This window comes from Diceros bicornis, chromosome 36, assembly GCF_020826845.1.
Source record: "Diceros bicornis minor isolate mBicDic1 chromosome 36, mDicBic1.mat.cur, whole genome shotgun sequence".
Classification (NCBI taxonomy): Eukaryota; Metazoa; Chordata; class Mammalia; order Perissodactyla; family Rhinocerotidae; genus Diceros; species Diceros bicornis.
In genome coordinates, this window is record NC_080775.1 from 34,284,204 (window position 1) to 34,303,578 (window position 19,375).

The following is a 19,375-nucleotide window of genomic DNA, read 5'->3' on the forward strand; positions in this document are numbered from 1 at the left end:
CATAATACCCTCCAGGCCCATCCGTGTTGTTGCAAATGGGACGATTTTGTCTTTTTTTATGGCTGAGTAGTATTCCATTGTATATATATACCACATTTTCCTGATCCAATCGTCAGTCGAGGGACACTTAGGTTGCTTCTTCACTTCTGATTCATTCTTTTTTATATCTTCCATTTCTTTGTTGACATTCTCACTGAGTTCATCTATTCTTCTCCCCAGATCAGTGAGCATCCTTAACACTCTTAGTTTGAACTCTCTGTCAGGTAGGTTGCTCATTTCTGTTTCACTTAGTTCCTTTTCTGGAGTTTTGTCCTGTTCCCTTACTTGGAATGTATTCCTTTGCCTCCTCATTTTGCCTCTTTCCCTGTGCTTGTGTCTACGTATTAGGTAGGTCAGCTACGTCTCCTGCTCTTGAATAGGTGACCTTATACAAGTGATGCCTTAGGAGGTCTGCAGTGTGCTTCCCTCAGTTGTCAATGTTCCAGGGGTGAACCCTATGTGGGCTACGTGTGTCCTTCTGTTGTGGCCTGTTTGTCTCCCTGTAGGTGCCCAGGTAGGCCGATCTATGCTCCTGGTCAGCTGTTGTAATGCTCAGCTGTTTGTAGTTGTTGTGGGCCCTTCAGTCTCTTTATGAGGTGTGGGGAGCCCCAGCACAGTTGGCTGCAAGTTCTAATACCACATTTGTGTTGCAGTATTTCTTTTAAGTGAGTAGGCCCCCAGTGTGGCAGGTTGTTAGGCTCAGGGGCCTTACAATTGCTATAAGCCTCCAGCCTTTATGTCTCTTGTTAGCTCTCTGAGGATTGCAGCTGGGTGGGGCTGGCCTCAGGCATGGGAGCACCCAATTGTTTCAGGCTTTGGAAGGTGGGGCAAACCCCCTATGTGGGTCTTTGAGAAGCACAAGTCTTCTGCAGCTGACCAGCCCTGCTACCCACAGGTCCACACACACAGTCAACACAGTCCTGTCCAGTGTGCATGCCCTGACCTCCTGAAGTGGACCCAGTCTCTCCACGGCAGGAGCCCCACACACTCCGCCACCGCCCCACACTCTCCACCCGCTCCTTGTGCACACCCTGCCCCGCTAAAGTCAGCTCAGTTGCCAGGCTGCAGAGAATCCAGTCACCAATCTATGCAGGCCCAGAAGTTGTCTTAGGGCTTGTTGTTGGGTGGGGCCAGTCTCTAGGGTGGGCTGCCTGCCCTGGCTGAGCTGGATTAAATTGGTGCTCTAGTGGGTGTGGCAGACCTGGGCTAGCAGGGCCCAGGGAGAACTCCAATGGCGTCTGTGTCAGCACGCCCACACCAGGCGGTAACAATGGCCTCCGCCAATGTCCCAGTCCCTGGAGAGGTCTCACCTCTCACCAAGATGCACTCATGGCCTATCAGGTGAGTCTCTTTTCACCAAAGCACTATGCACCTTTCTTTCTGGTGATTTTCGGTTGCTTTCTGAAATGGGTGAGTTTGTGCGTGGGCCCTTTAAGAGCAGCTTTTAACTTCTTTGTGAACCAGCTTTTCTGGGGGTACTCCCCAATGTTTTAGTAGCAGGCAAAGTCAGTTATTCTGCCACTCTTTTCAGTTTTGCTGGGTCCACAAAATGCCCACAGCGGAGGCGCTCCCCCGCTCAGGGCTCCACTACTCCAGGGAGGGCTGCGTACCTGTGGGCTGCTCCCAGGCAGCCATGCAGCTGGTGGCTTGTGAAGGCAGCGTTTTTTTCTCTCCCGAAGGGAGTTTCTGCCTCTTCCACCTCAATTAGGGTTGTCTTGTGTTGCAGGAGTTCCTCTTATCCAGTTTTCAGTTCTCTCTTAGGGGTAATTTTTCCACGAGTAGTTGTAAATTGGCTGTGTCCACGGGAGGAGGTGAGTTCACAGTCTGCCTACACCGCCATCTTGACTTCCCCCCTGAATACCTTCTCTCTACATCAGTTTTTAATGTTCTCATTGAACCATATCTTATTTTGGAAGACTTAGATAAAAGAAAGCCCCTTCCTTGTCCTCAGCAACTCAATCACTGCCAATAGCACAACCTATGTAAAATCTCTTCCTTAAAACTTGGTTTGATTTCTCTAAATCTATCAGATTTTTCTTGCCAGTTTGTTAGGGGACCATGGAGTAAGTACAATACAAAGTGATAAGTATTGTGATAGAGATATAACCAGTAAAAACTACATCACAAAACAGAGATAAAATATAGTTATACTTTATTCCAATTAAATTAATACTGGTTTGAGCCCACATCTCAAAATTGCTGCAAAACCACTATCTCTGTATAGGATTCCTTCATCTCTTAAATGCATCAATGGTCAAAGAGATTCGCACAGTCCAAATGTGGGGTTTGCTCCACTTCACAGCCACAGACAGAGAGGCACAGATCAGTGGATCTGCAACTGCAACTTATTTTTCAGTAAAATGATGTTGTTATTGACAATGTGTCCTACCATTTTGACTATCGATTTTTTCATTCATTCATTTAACAAATATTATGGATTGATGTTACGTTCCAAGCACTATTCTAGGAGCTGAAAATACAACAGCTTGGAAAACAAAGTTTATTTTTAAAAACCTTGCATTCAGTGACAATAATGATTATTTGTGTTATTATGCTTATTGTGGGTCAGACATTGTTTATGTCTATATTGACTAACTTACTCATTCCAGTGAAGAAAGCATTAATATTATTTCAATGTTATGAATGAGCAAAGTAAAACACAAATAGGTTAAATAATTTGTCCAATCTCCTACAGCTAGTAAGGGGCTAGTTTGAAGTCTCACAGTCTAGTTCTAGAGCCAATGATTATAACCACTATATTATGCTGTTTTGCTGCTAGTATTAATCCAGTTCAAAATTTTTCTTTTAGCCTAATTATCAAGGGAGGATAGTCTGCCATTCTGGATCTTCGAGGGGACATAAGCCTCTTCCCTAAAGGCCGAGAGAGGCCAAGAGGTAGCGAATGTCCAGCGTTGTGTCTGTTACTAGTCACTTCTCCTAGTGGCACCAGCCCCACCAGGGCCATTGGGTTTAGATTGGTTTGGGCATCCATTCCTTGTAGCTCTTTTTCTCTTAGATGATCCAGACAAGCTTTCCCTTCTAATCCTTCAAACAGAAGAGACTTTTGAAGATAGAATACCCACCCACACTGCTTAATGTCAATATCCTGGTTGTCCCTGGGAGGCCCCAACCTACACAATATAGACAGTAGAACCTCTTTCATTTTCTAAACAATAAACTGTCTTTAGTGCCTCAAGGGTACTTTAGTTTCTTTTGGATTATGTAGTGACTTTCTTTAATTTTCTATATATTAAAAAAACAGATAAAAATAGTAATGGAACATCTTTAAAATGCTGTGCAGTGTAATGAAAAAACCATAGAGTTAAAGTTGATTACAGCATTAGGATAAAGCTCAGACGGAATAAACGTTTGACCTGGGACTGGAAGAATAAGTAGTTTTCAATTTGGAGAAGTAAGAAGAGCAATTAGATGGAGGAAAGAGCACGAGTCAATCATGATGGGTCAGTAGTCTAGCAAGACCTCCTTCTGAGCTTCTGTAGCACTGTGTACACATCTCTATTATAAAATCTATGACGTATGTGTTAATTATTGAGTTACATCTCTGCTTTGCTCAATGTATTCTCAGACCTTGGAGGCAAGGATTGTACCTTCACTGTTTGCCTATACTAATGCCAGGCACATAGACATGCAGTAAACACTTGTGTTAAAGGATGAGTAAATAGATATTGCTAAAGAATACAGAGTATGGTAGGAGATACAAAGGGATAGTGGGTAGAAAGAGGTCTGAGTATAAAGGACTGAACAGGTTATGTGAAATCCATTATAGCAAGAATTTGTGTTTTCTAGGCTAGTAGTTTGGAAAGTGTTGTTTGTGACGCTGGGGCTCCTTGAGACATTTTCAGGACATTCCTGAGGTCAAAACTATTTTTATAATAATGTTAGGACATTATATTCATTTTTTACTCTCATTCTCTCTTGAGCACACAATGAAGTTTTCCAGAGTCTACATAACATTCAGTGACATCATTATTTTGATGGGAAATGCAATGTGTATTCATATATTCTAGTCTTAAAAGTGTCGAGTTTTAATGTCTAATATAGTAGATGGAGATAGACCCACATAACCCACATAAACAAAAGTTCCTTGAGTTCCTCAATAATTCATAGGAGTACAAAATGTTCCTGTGACCAAAAATTTGAGAATCATTATTCGAGGTAAAATATTAAATTTTTGAAGTGGGGTGATGGTATAATTATATCAGTGCTATTTTGCTATGCAGTTCAGTAGAGGTAAGATAATTAAGTCTGATGGGTCTAAAAAATCCATTATCTACATATTCTTATGTCTTGATGATGTAGTTACATTTTACTTTTTTTAATGAGAATTCTACATGGCCACCTTAGATGCAGCTTGGAAACACCATCCATGACCATAAACTCAAGTTGAGTAAATATTTATCCATTATCTATTGATTAAGTTTGATCTACTCTGCCCTTTAAAAAAAAATAAAATTTCTCTTTAGGATGGTGACTCTGGGTGAAGAAGATGATTGTCTATACTCATGAGTACTACATCAAACTACATATGCTTTGTGGTGACAGAGGAAGCTGGTGATATATTTAGCTTGAAACCTCCTGCCTACACTATGGCATTTATGAATCTTCCTGTCTGGTTGAAAAAATTCAAAGTATTTTGTAACAGCTATTCCAAAGTGCTTTATGCCCTCTGGTGACCATTTGAAACTCTGGTCTTTCTTTTGATAGATTCCTTACCTCAAAAACTTTATATTTGGTTAACTTTGAATAAGCAGAATCTAATTTTGAGTGCTATGATATTTTGGCTGGAGTTTGAGAACTTCTTAACCTTATAACAACAGGGTGCCTGCTATGTAATATTCATTTCCTGAACTCATTTTCACCTCACTTGGATACTTTTAATTTTCCATTTTCTCTTAGTATGTAAGTCAAAGGTACCATCCAAGTCAGTATCATAAAGAGGGCATAGAAGACATTCTGTTGTGCAGATTTTTAAATAGGTAGAGAGTGTATTATTATCAAATTCCAACATTCATTTGTAACAATCCTCCAAAAAGAAAAAAAAATAATTAATATTATAGTAATTATACTGCCACAATCAATTATTGCTTATGGAAGCATTGATTGAGGTCAATGCTTCTCTATTCTTCTGAGTTCAATAGAGATAGCACTGATTATCAAATGTTAATGTTAACATTTGTTATAATCTGCTTGTACGATGAGAGCCTTCCAAGTACTTGACTAACTTTAACAAAGAATTTACAAATAATTTACCTAAAAAACATACTCCTTAAAATTCTCATTCAAAACAAAAATATCAATTTGGTCTCTATTTTTCACATCAACTCACTGCCCATGTGCATGGAATGACTAAAGACAAAAGAAAACAGATCTATCATCCAAAGCTCTTTCTGATAAGAGATGAAATTCATACTCACTATTGACAGAGCCGTGAAGTTTCCTGATACTATTGATTTTTAGTTAAACAACTGTTTATTGCACACCTTTTGAGTTTAATAAAAATCACAAGTAGTTTTCTGTTTCATAGGTTGTTAAAATCTAAGCCCCAAATTATAACAGAATCGTCTGTCATTCTTTTTCCCACTTTCTTTTGTTACTCTTGAAGTAGAAAGATGAGGCATTGAGTTAAAACTGAGACCATTTAGACTTTGACATCTGAGAGTCCTCACATTCTCTGTGCTGTGAATGTGAACAGAACTCTTATATGTGATGGAAGCAGTAAAATAAAAAAGAAGTACCTACGAGTGTTCCAGAGAGTGAAGGCACCCTGACAAATTTTTCCTCATAAATTGGTAATTAGAACATCTTTTTGTGTAGTTTTTCATCAAGACAAAGTTTCTTCACATAAAGCTGTGTGTCAGGATGCCGTTATGGTATGTCACTTCATTTCTACCACGGCCCAATAGCATCTGTGTGGGAAGACTATCCTCTATTTTCCAAGTACAATCAGATCAGGAGGGCGCAGTTGCAGTTGCAGAGAGTGTCACTTAGCACTAGTTTGATGACCTTGTTGAAGTATCTATCATGCCATTGAATGACTGATAGATGCTATTGATCAAACAACAGAGGATCAGTGGGACCCTTTATAGTATATCTGCAGTCTCTAACCTCTATTCTTTAACAATATCTTAGTACTAGAAGCACTGTTTGTGGTGTGTGAATGTGTACGTGTGAGAGAGATTGTCAGAGAGAGAGAAAAAATATGAGTTGGGGGAAAAAGACTTTTGGTGAAAGGTATAACATGGCTTTCATATATACCATATAATTTGGGGGTTTCAAAAAAAACCCTTTGAAGAGAGGAAAGGAGACATTATTACTCTTATTAACCAAATGAGAAACCAAGAGAGAAGGTGACTTTTACCGCCCAATAAATCAGTGGCAACACATGGACCGAAGCCCAGTTCTCCTTTATATTTACTTTTCTTTGCAACAGATATAGGATGATGTAAACATGATTTCATTTTTCAGAAAAGACATTAAGGAATAAATGTTTGGAGATTTGTTCAATGCTATGAAGTTTTTCAGAAATAAGACTAGAACTTCAGCTCTTCTGACTCTGTGCCCTGTGTTCAAACAACTCAACAAAGTTATTTTCTTTTTTAAAGTAATAGCTTGGGGGGTTTTAGAGAAATGTTAGGATCACAGCAAAACAAAGCAGAAAGTACAGAGTTCCCACAACCCCTGACCTACATGCACACAGCCTCCTCCACTATCAACATCCCACACAGTGTGGTAAGTTTGTTACAATCGATGAATCATCATCAACCGAAGTCCACAGTTTCCAATATGGTTCACACTTGGTGTTGTACATTCTCCTGGGTTTTGACAAATGTAAAGTGACATGTGTTGACCATTATAATGTACAGAATAGTTTCACTGTCCTAAAAATCCTTTGTGCTTCATCAATTCATCCCTCCCTTCCCCCAAGCCCCTGGCAACCATGGATCTTTTTACTGCCTCAATAGTTTTGTTTTTCCCAGAATGTTGTATAGTTGGAATCTTACAGTATGTACCCTTTTCAGCTTGGCTTTTTTTCACTTAGCTACATACATTTAAGGTTCCTCCATGTTTTTTGGGTGGCCCTATAGCTCATTTCTTTTTAGCACTAAACAGTATTCTATTGTGTGGATGTACCACAGTTTATTTATCCATTCATCTATTGAAGGACATTTTTGTTGCTTTCAAGTTTTGGTAGTTTTGAATAAAGCTGCTAAGAACATCCCTGTGCATGTTTATATGTGGACATAATTTTCAGCTCATTTGTTTAAATACTAAGGAGAACAACTGCTGAATTGTATGGTGAGAGTACGCTTAGTTTTGTAGGAAACTGCCAAAGTGTCTTCCAAACTGGCTGTGCCATTTTACTTTCCCATCAGCAATGCATGAGAGTTCCTGTTGCTCATACTGTCACCAGAATTTGGTGTTGTCAGTAATTTGGATTTTAGCCATTCTAATATGTATGTAGTAGTATTTCATTGATATTTTAATTTGTAATTCTCTAGTGGTGTATGAGGTTGAGCATCTTTCTCTATTTTTATTTGTTATTTGTATAGCTTCCTTGGTGAAGTGTCTGTTCAAATCTTGTGCCCTTTTAAAAATTGAGTTATTTTTTTAGTCTTGAGTTTTAAGAGTTATTTGTATATTTTGTATGCCAGTCCTTTATGAGATATGTTTTTTGCAAATATTTTCTCCCAGTCTGTTATTTCTCTTGTTATTCTCTTGACAGTGCCTTTTGTAGAGCAAAAGTTTTTAACTTTAATGAAGTCCAACTTATTAATTTTTTTCATAGTCATGACACCGATGTTTATCATGGTGAATTTTATATGTCAACTTGGCTAGACCATGTAACCCAGTTTTTGTTCAAACACATATTCCTGTGAAGGTATTTTTTTACATGTGATTAGCATTTATATTAGTAGACTTTGAGTAAAGCAGATTACCCTCCATAATGTGGGTGGGTGTCATCTAATCAGTTGAAGGTCTTAAGAGAAAAAAACTGAGGTTCCCCAAGGAAGAAAATTTCTGTCTCCAGACTGCTTTTGGATTCTAGCCTGCAGTATTAACTCTTCCTTTGGTCTCTGTTCTGCCAGCCTGCACTGCAGATTTCAGACTTTCCAGCTACCACAATTACATAAATCAATTTAATTCTTTAAAATAAAATAATTCCTTAAAATCTCTCTCTCTCTCTCTTTATCCATATATATATTCCCATTGGTTCTGTGTCTCTGGAGAACTCTAACTAATACAGATTTTGTTACTAACAGTGGTTGTAGAGGAACAAAATCTTAAGGATGAGTTTTCTGGGTTGCTTCTCAGGTTTCTTGAATTGGTTTTCCAATCCAATTAGTTTAAAAAGCATTAATGAACCCGTTTCCAGTAGTAAAGTGAGCACTGATAGTCTATGGCATAACGTGGCAATCAGTTGCACAAAATATCACCACTGGATAATGCTAATCAAATACTTCTTAGAGGCAAGTTTCTCGGTGATCATGTATTTGATACCTTAGAACACATTTGTTCAATTAATGAATATAATGAGATTGGCTGGTTACTCCTAATTGCTCTGGACAAAGTGGAGAAAGCAAAGGATGAGCTCAGGCATTCGAATACCTGGCTCAAGTACCACATAAGTTACCTGAAAATTTCTATGTCTGCCCTGAAATCCTTATCTTCTATTGCCACAGAGTTGAGATTGCTGGAAACCAAGCCCAGAGCCTCATCTTGCAAGTAATTGAATTAAAATGAAGATTGAATTTCCAACCTCACAGGGTGTCTGCTGTTAAAGTGAGGGCATTGGCTGGGAAGAAATAGGATCTTGAATATTGAAATGGGGACACATGAGGTGATCCTGATGAAGCTGGAGACATTGAACTCCTAAATTCTGATCCATCTTCTTTGCCAGTAAAAGCAGCTGTTACACCCATCTGAGAAGATTAACCTTGCTTTGCCTGGGGAGACTGTAAAGCCCTCCTCTGAGGTAGTTGTCTTGCAAGACACTGCTGATTCTTCTCTGGACCCACCCCTACCACCCTTCTTTACTTCTAGACCTATAACTAGACTAAATTCCCAGAAGAACCCAAAAGATGAGGTACAAAGTGTGACCCATGAGGAGGTACACTACACTCCAAAAGAACTACATGATTTTCCAACTTATACAGACAGAAATCTGGGGAATATGTGTGGAAATGGACATTAAGCATTGAGATAGTAGTGAAAAGAACATAAAGTTGAATCAGGAAGAATTTATTGATATGGGCCCACCCAGCAGGAATTCTGGGTTTAATGTTGCAGCTCAGAGGGGTTAGAAAGGGCTCTAACAGTTTGTCCCATTGGCTGAAACATGGACCAAGAAGTGACCAGCACTAAATGAAGTTGAAATGCCAGAACTGCCTTGCTACACTATAAGGGAAGGGATCCAAAGCTTAGGGAGATTAGAATGTGAGAGTGGATTTCTCATTTAAGACCTAAGCTCCCACCCTAGAAGGGCCCAGAGGACACATCTTTTACTAAAACTGTGAGAAATAAATTTGTGAGGGGAGTTCCAGCATTCTTGGAGAGCTCTGCGATTGCTCTCTCTCTCTGTAGGTAAGATATTCAGTAGGAACTGTTGCCACTGAATTGGGAAACCTATATACAATGGGGGTGATTGGATCCTGCAGTGGAGGGTCCAAGTGGCAGCACTTATTCAGTAAAGACCGTGGACTAGGTTACTGTAATCAACAGTAGAGTCAAAGCAGCAATCAGAACAATCTGACTTACATAGACCTCTGGCATTTGCTAGTTGCCTGTGATGTTTCCAGAAGTGAGATACATGAAAGTCTAACAACTTCTTACTTGACCTGTATAAGCCAAAGAGTTCTTAGTCAACTGAACCAAACCTAACTTGAATCATTAAAATAGAGAGTCATGGCTCCTCAATCAACTTCCATACAGTTTACAGACCCAGAACCCCTTGAATGAAGAGGAGGCTAGGTCCCTTTGAGGAAAGACCTCAATACACTGCCAAAAATTTGTACTGTTAATCTTTCTCCCAGCCTTCCCCAAAGGAACCATGACCTTTTGCTAAAGTGACTGTGCATTGAGGAAAAGGAAATACTCAGACATTTCTGGGGATACTGGCTCTAAACTAACACTGGCTTTAAACTGACATTAATTCCAGGAGACCCAAAACATCACTATGGTCCACTAGTCAGTGTAGGGGCTTATGGAGGTCAGATAGTCAATAGAGTTTTAGCTCAAGTCTGTCTAACAGTGAGTCTGATGGGTTTCTAAAGCCACCTGGGGTTTTTTTTCTTCAGTTCTGGAATGTGTAATTGGAATTGATATATTTAGCTACTGGCAGAATTCCCACGTTGGTTCCCTGATACATGGAGTGAAGGCTATCATGGCAAAAAAACGAAGTGGAAGCCAATAGAACTTTCTTTATCTAAAAAAAGAGTAAACCAAAAGCAATATGGCATTCCTAGAGGGACTGCAAACATTAATGCCACCATCAAGGACTTGAAGGATGCAGGGGTCATTCCACCATAGCCCCTTTCAACTCACCTATTTGGCCTGTGCAGAAGATATGTTAATTAGCTTGACTGTATTAATCATTTCATTATGTATATCAAATCATCATGTTGTATACCTTCAATACATATAATTTTTATTTAAAAAAATAAAATAAAATTTTAATGAAGAAAAGAGATGGGTCTTGGAAAATGACAGTGGATTATTTTAAGCTTAACCAATTACAGCTGCTTTAAAAGATATGGTTTTATTGCTTGAGCAATTAACATATCCCCTGATACCTGGTATGCAGCTATTGATCTGGCAAATTCACTTTTCTCCATAGTTGCTGGTAAAGACCACAGAAGAAGTTTGTTTCAGCTGGCAAGGCCAGCTATGCACCTTCACTTCACTCACTTCACTTCATTTCACTCAGTGTATGTCAACTCTCCAGCCCTAGGTCATAATTTAGTTCACAGGAATCCTGATCACTTTTTGCTTCCATAAGACATCACACTGTTCCCTTACATTGAGGACATTATGCTTATTATACCTAGCAAGCAAGAAGCAACAAGTACTCTAGACTCTTTGGTAAGACATTTACATGTCAGAAGGTGGGAAATAAATATGACAAAAATTCAGGGGGCTTCCACCTCAGTGAAATTTCTAGGGATCCAGTGATGTGGGACATGTTGAGATATTCCTTCTAAGATGAAGGATATATTGTTGCATCTGGCCCCTCCTAAAATTAGAAAAGGGGCACAATGCTTAGTGAGCCTCTTTGGATATTGGAAGCAAGATATTCCTCATTCAGATGTGCTACTCCAGCCCATTTACCAAGTGACCCCAAAACTACTGGTTTTGAGTGGGGCCCAGAAAAAGAGAAAGCTCTGTAACAGGTCAGGCTGCCACACAAGCAGCTCTGAATCATACAAGTGGGGCAGTATGATTCAGCAGATCCAAAGATGCTTGCGGTGTCAGTGGCAGAGAAAGATGCTGTTTGGAGACTCTGGCACACCCCTATAGGTGAATCACAGCACAGATAATTAGAGTTTGGAGTAAAGCCCCGTCAGCCTCTACAGATAACTACTCTCCTGTTGAGAAACAGCTTTTGACTTGCTATTGGGCCTTGGTGGAGACTGAATGCTTGACCATTGGCCACCAAATTACCATGCAACCTGAGCTGTCTATTAAGAACTGGGTGTTATGTGACCTATCAAGTCAAAAATTTGGGTGTGCACAGCAGAACTATATCATCAAATGGAAGTGGCATATGTGAGATTGGGCTCGAGCAGGTCCTAATGACACAAGTAAGTTACATGGTGAAGTGGCTCAAAAGCCCATGTGCCCCCTCCTCCTGTATTACCTTCTCTCTCCCAGCCTGTACCTGTTCTGCGTGATCAGTTGACTGAGGCAGAAAACACTCAGATTTGGTTTGAGATGGTTCTGTGCAATATACAGGCACCACCCAAATGTGGACAGCTACAGCATCACAGCCGCTGTCTGGGACATCCCTAAAAGACTGTGGTGAAAGGAAATCCCCCAGTGGGCAGAACATTGAACAGTTCCCCTGAAGGCTCCTTTTGGGTAGAAGGTGAAATGGCCAGATGTGCGATTGTAGACTGATTGATGGCCTGTGGTCAATAGTTTGGCTGGATTGTTAGGGACTTAGAAAGCACATTATTGGAAAATTGGTGACAGTTAAGTCTGGGGAATAGGTATGTGGATAGACCTCTCTGAATAGGCAAAAGACATGAAGGTATTTGTGTCCCATGTGAATGCTCACCAAAGGGTGCCTCAGCAGCGAAGAATTTTAATAATCAAGTAGCTAAGATGACTCATTCTGTGGAGACTAGTCCATCTCTCCCCAGTCACTCCTGTTGTAGCCCAATGGGCTCATAAACAAAGTGGACATGGTGGCAGGGATGGAGGTTTTGTATGAGCTCAGAAACATGGATTTCTATTCACCAAGGCCATCCTGGCTACAAACACTGCTGAGTATCCAGTCTGACAGCAGCAGAAACCAAAACTGAGTCCCTAACACTGGGATGCTCAGCCAGCAACCTAATAGCAGGTTGATTGCATTAGACTGCTTCCATCATGGAAAGAGCAGTGTTTTGATCTTACTAGAATAGACACTTATGCTGGATATGGACTTGCCCTCCCAGCATGAAATGCTTCTGCCAAAACTACCATCTGTGGTCCTGTAGAATTTCTTATCCATCATCATGATATTCCACACAACATTGCTTCTGGTCAAGGAACTCATCTCACAGCAAATGAAAGGCAGCAATGAACCCATGCTCATGGAATTCACTGGTTTTGCCCTGTTCCCCACGCTCCTAAAGCAGCTGGTTTCATAAAACAGTGGATGGGCCTTTTGAAGACTCAGTTACTGCACCTGACAGGTGGCAATATCTTGCAAGGCTGAAGCAAGGTTCTCCAAGACACTGTATATGCTCTGAATCAACATCCGATAAACTTTATTGTTTCTCTGACAGCCAGGATTCATGGGTCCAAGAACTAAGATGTGGAAGTGCGAGTGACACCACCCACTATTACCCCTAGTGATCCACTAGAAAAAGTTTTGCTGTCTGTCTCCAAAACCTTATGCTCTTCTCATCTAGATGTCTTACTTCCAAAGACAGGAATGCTTCCATCAAGAGACACAACAATTCCATTGAACAGGAAGTTAAGACTGCCATTTGGCCACTTTAGGCTTCTCATGCCTCTGAATCAACAGGCAAAGGAGTTACTGTGCTGGCTGGAGGGATTAATTCTGACTCCCAAGGGAAATTGGACTGCTACTCCACAATGGAGGTAAGGAAGTATATGTCTGAAATACAGGAGATCCCTTATGGCATCAATTATTACTACCATGCCCTGTGATCAAATTCAAAGGAAAACTACAACAACCCAACTCCGGCAGAATTACTAATGGCCTAGACCCTTCAAAAATGGCTATTTGTGTTACCCCACCAAGTAAAGAACCACAACCAGCTGAGATGCTTGCTGAGGGCAAACGAAATATGGAATGAGTAATGGAAGGAGGTAGTTATAAATAACAGGTACCATGTGACCAATTATGAAAATGAGAACTGTATCTGTTATGAAGATTTCTTCCTTCTCGTTCTAATATATTTCTGTGTATGCTTATACACACACACATATATATAATCTCACAAATATCTCTTTCTTTCTTCTCTTATCCCCTTATCATATAATGTAAGATATATTGACTTTACATCATAGTATTTAGGTATTTTTAACACTACATCATACTATTGTATGGAAGGATAGATAGATAGATAGATGGATAGATAGATGGATAGACAGACAGACTATTGGTTTTCTTTCTCTGGTGAACCCTGACTAATACAGTGTTGTATCTAAAAAGTCATCATCAAACCCAAGTTATCTAGATTTCCTTCTATTTTTGTAGTTCTACAGTTTCTTTTGTTTTTATTATTTTTTTGTTTTTATCATTTTATTTTTATAGTTTTGCTTTTTACATTTAGGTCTATAATCTATTTTGAGGGTTTTTTATTTTTTAATGAAAAGTGAAATGTCTGTGTCTAAATACATTTTTTTACATGTAGGTGTCCAGTTGTTCCAGCACCGTTTCTGGAAAATACTATCCCTTAACCACTCTATGGCATTGGCTCTTATATCAAAGATCAATTGACTGTATTTTTGTGGGTCTATTTCTGGGCTCCCTATTCTGTTCCCTTGATCTATTTGTCTATTATTTTGCCAACAGTATACTGTCTTGATTACTGTAGCCTTACAGTAAGTATTGAAGTCAGTGTCAGTTCTCCAACTTTGTTCTCCTTCAATATTGAGTTGGCTGTTCTGGGTCTTTTGTCTCTCCACGTGGACCTTAGAATCGGTTTGTCAATATCCATGAAATAACTTTTTTGGGATTTTAATTGGGATTACTTTGAGTCTATACATAGATCTAGTTGGCAAGAACTGATACGTAATAATATTGAGAACATCTATCCATGAACATGGAATACATTATTTAGTTCTTTTTGGTTTCTTTCATCAGAGCTTGGTGATTTTCCTCATATAGATTGTGTACACATTTTGTTAGATTACTTTGGTGCTAATGTAAGTGATATTGTGGTATTGTGTCTTAAATTTCAAATTCCAATTGTTCATTGCAGGTATGTAGAACAGAATTTGATTTTTTTATATTAACTATATATCCTACAACCTTGCTATAATCACTTAGTTCCAGGAGGTTTGTGTTTTTTTCAGTGCTCTGGGGTTTTGTACATAGACAATCATGTGATCGTGAACAGAGAAAGTTTTATTTTTCCTTCTCATTCTAAATATGTTTTAGTTTCTTTTCTTGTCTTACTGCATTAGCTAGAACTTCCCGTATGATGTTGAAATAGGAGTGGTAAGAGTAGACATCCTTATCTTGTTCCTTATCTTACCATTAAGTATGATGTTAGCTGTAGGTTTTTTTTGGATGTTCTTTTTAAATGTTGAGGAAGTTCCTCTCTATTCTTATTTTGCTTAGAATTTTTATCATGAGTTAATTTTGGATTTTGTCTAATGTTTTCTCTGCGTCTATTGATATAATAATTTTTTTTTGTTAACGTGTTGGTATGATGGATTACATTAATTGATTTTTGAATGTTGAACCAGCTTGAGTACCTGGGATAAATCACACTTGGTTGTAGTGTATAATTCTTTTTATTCATTGTTGTAATTGATTTGCAAATATTTTGTTGAGAATTTTTGTAATAATGTTCATGAGATGTCTTAATCAGTTCAGGCTGGTATAATAAATTACCAACAGACATTTCGTTGGCTTAAACAACAGACATTTATTTCTCACAGTCTTGAAGGCTGAAAATCTGAGATTAGGGTGCCAGCATAGTCAATTTCTGGTAACGGCCCCCTTTCAGGTTGCAGATAACCAACTTCTTGTATCCTCACTTGGTAGAAAGACAGGGAGAGCACTCTCTCTAGGGTTCCTTTTATAAGGACACTAATCCCATTCATGAGGCCTCCACTTTCATGACCTAATTACCTCCCTAAGGCCTCACCTCCATATACCATCACTTTAGGGGTTAGAATTTCAACATATAAACTTGGGGGGGTGTACACAAGCATTCAGTCCATAACATGAGAGATGGTTGTCTGCAGTTTTTCTTTCTTGTAATGTCTTTGTCTGGCTTTGATATTAGGGTAAGGCTGGCCACATAGAATGAGATAGGAAGTATTCATTCTATTTCTACCTTCTGGAAGACATTGTAGAGAATTGGTATAATTTCTTTGCTAAGTATTTGATAGAATTCACCAAGAAACCCATTTGGGCCTTATGCTTTCTCTTTTGGAAGGTTATTAAATATTGATTTAATTTCTTTAATAGGGAACAAGCCTATTAATATTATCTATTTTTTCTTTGGTGAGTTTTGATAGGTTGTGTTTTTCAAGGAATTGGTCAATTTCATCTAGATTATCAAATTTGTGGGTATAGGTTGTTCAAAATATTCTATCATTATCCTTTTAAAGTCCATAGGATTAGTAGTGATGGTGCCTCTTCTATTTCTGATATTAGTCATTTGTATCTTCTCTCTTTTTTCTTAGTTGGCCTGGCTAGAAGTTTAGGAATATTATGAATTTATTCAAAGAATCATTTTTTGGTTTTGTTGATACTCTCTACTGATTTCTTGCTTTCAATATCACTGATTTCTGCTCTAATTTTATGTAATATTTTCTTCTGCTTACTTTGGATTTAATTTGCTTTTCTTTGCTTTAATTTGCTTTTCTTTTTCTAGTCTCTAAAGGTGGAAATTAGATTATTAATTTTATATCATTTTTCTTTTCTGATATATGCATTCAATGTTATAAACTTCCCTCAAAGCACTGCTTCTCTTGTATTACACAAATTTTACGTTCTATTTTCATTTTAATTTAGTTCAAAATATTTTAAAATTTATCTTGAGACTCCTTCTTTGACACATGAGTAACTTAGAAATGTGCTATTTAGTCTCCAAGTACTTTAGGACTTTCCTTTTATCTCTCTGTTATTAATTTTTAGTTTAACTACATTGTCATCTGAGAACATGTATTGTGTGGTTTCCATTCTTCTAAATTTGTTAAGATGTATTTTATGGCCCAGAATGTGGCCTCTCTTTGGCTAAGGATGTGTATTCTGCTGTTGCTGGATGAAGTATAACCAGATCCAATTGACTGATGATATTGTGGAGTTCAACTATGTTCTTAGTGATTTTCTACCAGATAGATCCGTGTATACAGATAGAGGGGTATTGAATTCTTCAACTATAATAGTGAATTTGTCTGTTTCTCTGGACATTAAGAATTGTTATGTTTTCTTATAGAATTGGCCCCTTTATCATACCCTTCTTTATCCCTGATAATTTTCCTTGCACTTAAGTCTGCTTTCTGAAATTATTATGGCTAATACACCTTTCTTTTTATTATTGTTAGCACAGCTTATCTTTCTTTGGCAATTTCTGTTTTTTAATTGGTAAATTTAGACCACTGATGTTTAAAGTGATTATTGACATACGTAGATTAATATTTAACATGTTTGTTATTGTTTTCTACTCAGCACCCCTGTTCTTTGCTCCTGTTCTTGTCTTCTACTCTTTTTCTGCCTTCTGTGGTTTTAATTGAGCATTTTGTATTATTTCAATGTTCTCTTCCCTTACCATATCCATTATAATAATTATTATAATCCAATTCTATTTTCAAATAGCACTATGCCACTTCACAGGCAGTGCAAGTACCTTATATTAAAGTATTTCTAATTCTTCCCTCCCATCCTGTATATCATTGCTCTCATTCATTTTATTTTTTTATAAGCCATAAACGCCAAATATGTTGTTGCTATTATTAATTTGAACAGCCGTTATCTGTTAGAACAATTAAGAATAAGAAAAATAAAAGGTTTTGTTTTTACTTTCATTTATTCTTTCTCTAATGCTCTTCCTTTTTTAATGTAGATCTGAGTTTCTGACCTACATCATTCTCCTTCTTTCTGAGGAATATCTTTTAACTTTCTTTCAAAGTAGAATGTGAAATTTAAATGTAGACTGTCTTAAGTAGAACCTTAAGTAGAATGTCATACTTAAATATGGATGTGATAATCAATAATTGTCTCATTTAAATATAGACATGATTTTTTTTTGAAAAATCAAAAAATTCTCATTATCCTTTATTTAATCTTGTTAAAATAAAAAGAAAGAAATGTAATGAAACCCATTCTCAATATTAGTGTGTATGTGCTTGTGGGGGTGGTGGATTTGCATTGTAAAACTTCTTTGAAAAATAACCAATTCAAATGGCCAGCAATAAGGTGGGCTTGCCACGTGAACACTAAGATTTTGTTGATGAAAATGTCAGAATACGGTCAAGTTGTACTAAGATCCTAAGAATATGTTTATCTTAAGATTGTAGATTAGTATTATTCTTAAGTCTCTCCTGCCATGCATTTTATTTTTCTTCTTTCCTTCCTTCCCTTCTTCCTTCTGTTCTTTTTCTTTCCTTATTTTTAACTGAAGTTCCTGTGAACCTTCATTATCTGTGATCGAAGAGGGAAAAAATAAAACTATTATTTTTTAGTTCAAATTATAAATTTAATCTCATTTCAAAATTTAAGCATGTTTTTATGTCAGTTTTTAGATTTTTTTTTTTCAGAGTTCCATGTACACCCTTTCTTCCCCTTCAGTATCGTACCACTGTGTAAAGATATTGTGGCCTCCATTCAGGGAAAGAAGGTTACCTGGTATAATTCTTGTTCCTAGGTGTATGGTGGGTGTTGACCATGGAAATGAGGTTGATGGGATCTTACCCCAGATTGCCCTGCAGGTGCTCAGTCATGAAATCTGTGACTTCCTTCTCAAGTCTGTCAGGGCCAAGTGGCCTCCAGACTTGACCATTCTGACTCTACTGATGAGGCAGACCTCCTAGAGATTTTTCTGTGACTTCCCCTTTCCCTCTACTCAGGCAGTCATTTCCGTAGCCTTCCTTGTGGAGCCACCACAACACTATCATGGGGATGCTGGCAAGCTACTTAGTCTGTGTGTTTACATTTTCACACCTAGATGTGTGTCCAAACTTTTAAGACACACCTAAGCCACAGGGAACTCGGCAGTGGCTTGGCAGAACCAAAAACATCACATTGTCTCTCTGCTTACACATCGTGCACGTTGCATTGCCGATTCTCCTTTAGCATCATTGGCCCCGGGGGTGTATGTGGGGTAGGAGGACAGCTTTCAGGCCGCCTTTGCCCGGATCACTGCAGAGGAAGTGGAGCAGCATCAACCCTGTTCCTGGTGTTACGCTCAGCCTATTCAGCACATCTTCCCTTTCTGGGACTTGGAAATGCCAGAAAGGTATTATTGAGACATATGCTTTTTGGATTTGCCTCTCTTACTTTTACACTACATATTCTCCTTTTAACTTGAATTTCTCTAATGAATAGTTGTATTTTTTTGGAAAGTATGATATTGGGAATGATCGATTCTCACTCCATGGGGACTGTTATCATACTGGAACAAGGTACTGGTAGGGGAGGATATCAAACAAATTGATTTTGAAGCTTATAATTTGAATTCCATTACCTTTGTAGCAAAACAAACAAGCAAAAAACATTATATTTTATAAATTTAACTATAAGTTATGGGAGGTGATTGAGGTGGTGGTTATTTTTCTATTCTCTTTCAAAGATTAATGATGGAACTACAAGCCAACTATGTTTTTTGATATTTTGTAATAAAAAGGCATGCTAGAACAAGGATTTATTCCACCAATGCAGCAATAGGTTAAACTCAAGAATTGG